At 35.7% G+C, this 3413-nt stretch overlaps 1 long non-coding RNA gene across 1 annotated transcript; it reads left to right on the top strand.

Annotated features, from left to right (window-relative positions):
- On the top strand, positions 1879-2462 carry LOC109844458. The gene is made up of 3 exons (XR_002248035.1): positions 1879-1915; positions 2166-2257; positions 2396-2462. It is a non-coding gene; the product is annotated as an uncharacterized LOC109844458 (long non-coding RNA).

The following is a 3413-nucleotide window of genomic DNA, read 5'->3' as shown; positions in this document are numbered from 1 at the left end:
GGGAGGGGAAGGAGTGTGGATTTGGTGGTGGTGGTGATGTAGGGGGGGAGGGGGTGGGGGTGGGGTGTGTGGAGTGTGGTGCATGCGTGTATGTGTGTGTGCATGCGTGCGTGCATGCACGCGTGCGTGCATGCGTATAATATTTTTATGTGATGGTGGTGTTGATGGTGCGTGCATGCGTAGTGATGATAGTATTGGTTGGTGAATTGGTTAGTTAGTCGTGGTTGTGTTGTTGTGGTGCGTGCGTGCGTATGGTTGGTTATGTGATTGCTTGGGGGTGATTTGGTCATGGTGGGGGAGGGGAAGGAGTGTGGATTTGGTGGTGGTGGTGATGTAGGGTGAGGGGGAGGGGGTGGGGGGTGGGGGGTGTGGAGTGTGGTGCATGCGTGCATGCGTGCACGCGTGTATGTGTGCGTGCGTGCGTATACGAGTATGTGCATGTACACGTATGAGCATGTACGCGTACATGCGCATATGGTGAGAAATTGTGCGTGTACGCGTATTGTTGTAAAAATTATGCGTGCATGCGTTGTTAGGGTGTGTGTATGCGTTGTTGTAAAAATTGTGTGTGCGTGCGTATAATACATAAGAATATGCCATGATACTCTCTTATTGCTATACTTGAATGTCATGCCATGTTGTTAACGTTTGATTTATAATTGCAGGCCGGGACTTCTAGACAAGGTGGAGCTGGTGATGAGGATGATGATCAAGAGGACTGATTTGTTTTTTTACCTTTGAAAACAATGAATGAGTGTGTTGTATAAACAATACTTATCATGGTGTGTACTGTATAAACAACGCTTACTATGTTGGGATATTTTAATTAAATTATGTGTTATATATGCGTGAGAATGAATATTATACTGCTGATTGAACAGGATTTTAAATTTATTATATTATTGTACAGGTTTTTTCAATTTTCAAATTATTTTTTAAAAAAATATTGGAAGCTTTTAGCAACGGATTATCCGTCGCTAAATACACTTTTAGCGACGGAAAATAGATAATATTAACGACGGATTTTCCGTCGCTAAAGTTAATAGCGACGGAATATTCGTTTTTTTTATTTTTTTTATTTTTTCAAAAATAGTAATTAGCGACGGATTTTCCGTCGCTAATAGTTATTAGCGACGGATTTTCCGTAGCTAAAACATGTTTTAGCTACGGAAAATCCGTCGCTAAAGTTTTTTTAATTTTTTTAAATAAAGTATAGCGACGGATTATCCGTCGCTAATGTTTCGTCGCTAAAATTTAGCGACGGAATATCCGTCGCTAAAACACATGTTCGCTACCCTCACTATACGGACGATATTTTAGCGACGGAATTTTATATTTTCCGTCGCTAAAGGTTTTAGCGACGGATTTTCTACTTTTAGCGACGGATTTTTCCGTCGCTAAAAGTTATGTTTCCAGCAGTGTGAGTTGATATGTTTTTTCTTTGGTCATTAAATTTTTTTGCCTAGCATACCATTTTTAGGTTTTTGTGTGGCTTTCTCATTGGAGAACAAGCCGAAGCTCATGTTTTAGCAAATGCCTACAAAATATTAGAAATAAGCAGAAAATTCAAAGATTCAAGAATTAATCTTAATTTTACAGCAGATAAACCTCAAGGTTTTTTTAATCCTTTTACCTTTGGTAAAATTATGGAAGATTTTGCTCATGAGTGAAATTACTGAGTCTACCTACATATTGAACGAAGATTAAGCAAATGATAGTAACAATAGATATGTGCACGTGCAAATAAACATAGATGCCAATTCAATGACTATCTTGGAAAACAATTTTTTTAACTAAGGTGAAAATCATGAGTATCAGGAACATACCGAATTGTTTGTATATGTTATGTCACAATTATAGTTAGATCTTCTCTCAACAGCTTATCTCAATGCGCTCACAGGAAATGGTGTTCATGGTATGACTTGATTTTGTGGTAACCAAATGATTTTTTACGCCTTCTATTTAACATTGGAAGTGTATGAAGAAGTTCTGTAAACCTCATTAGCTATATTTCAGGAAATATTAAGATTTGGCCAACAATAACACCATTAGTAGCAAGGAATAAGGTATTGACCAAGATATTTCTTTTTATTCTCTTGGCATCAGTTGATATTTCTTTTTATTCTCTTGGCATCAGTTTAATTTAAGTTATTTTCATTTCATAGTGGTGACTGTTAATGATTATTTGGCACAATGTGATGCTGAGTGGATGGGTCAAATTCATCGCTTCCTTGGCCTTTCTGTTGGTCTCATACAGGTAAGCTGCAGTTTTATGGGTATCTTCCATCTTAGGTTTGATCCCTCTACCTAGTTGAACTAAGTTGGCAAACCATGTACCAATTTTCTTGCCAAGAAACATTTTCATTGACTTTATTTAAACATTGTTTAATTGTAGAGGGGCATGGATGCTGCTGAGAGAAGATCCAACTATAATTGTGACATAACATATACAAACAATTCGGTATGTTATTGATACTCATGATTTTCACCTTAGTTTAAAAAATGTTTTCCAAGATAGTCATTGAATTGGCATCTATATTTATTTGCACATGTGCACATATCTATTGTTACTATCATTTGCTTGATCTTCATTCAATATGTTTATGTTTTTGTCTCAATGAAGAGGATATATGTTGTCTGAATCTATATTTGTAACAAGTTGTATGCAGACAAGCTGCTAATACACATGAATTTCACCTTGGTTTTATCTATTTTTTAAGATACTTTATTAAATTTCTTTCGACATTTATGTTTGTATCACGTAGGCATATGCGTGGATTGTAACATTTGCTTGGTCTTCACAGGATGTATCATTTTAAGTACACAATCTGCTTGTTATATACATATTCACAGGATGTATTTTGGTCAATGTATTAATTAGTTTCTTTACATTTCAGTTAGTTTTTTAGTTAGTATTTTCCTCTTCAAGGTATTCTTAATTTTGTAGCAAGTATGGATTAATTATGATTTAATTGCTTCTAAAAGTGAGAATCTACAGTTTGTTATATATACTTTATCTCATAGTTAGTTGAATCTTGCAAGCTTTCCACTAAAAGGCTGTCTCAAAACTAGAGTACATAACCTTCTTGTTTGAAAGATAACATGGTGAGAAACTAATTCAATCATTTGTTATCAGAGTTTTATACATTCACTAAAACTTCATGTCTGAAAAATTTTTAAACTTTATATTAATTTTTTTGTAGGGTATTTTGCACGTTATGATACTTTTTTGTGTTTGATTTTAACTTTTATTTGCCTTACTGAGTACATTTCTTTCCATTGCAGCTACACAACAGAAGTTAGAGATGGATGGTGAAGGTAGGAAGAAGCCAGAGACGTGACGAAGGACAGGCTTGCAACGTTGATAAGACATGGGGTTCTCTGAATTCTTTATTGTTCAAGTCTACTTAATC

Source organism: Asparagus officinalis, chromosome 6 (genome assembly GCF_001876935.1).
Source record: "Asparagus officinalis chromosome 6, Aspof.V1, whole genome shotgun sequence".
NCBI lineage: Eukaryota > Viridiplantae > Streptophyta > Magnoliopsida > Asparagales > Asparagaceae > Asparagus > Asparagus officinalis.
The sequence above is the reverse complement of the archived record's forward strand: the minus strand, read 5'-3'. Positions and strand labels throughout refer to the sequence as shown.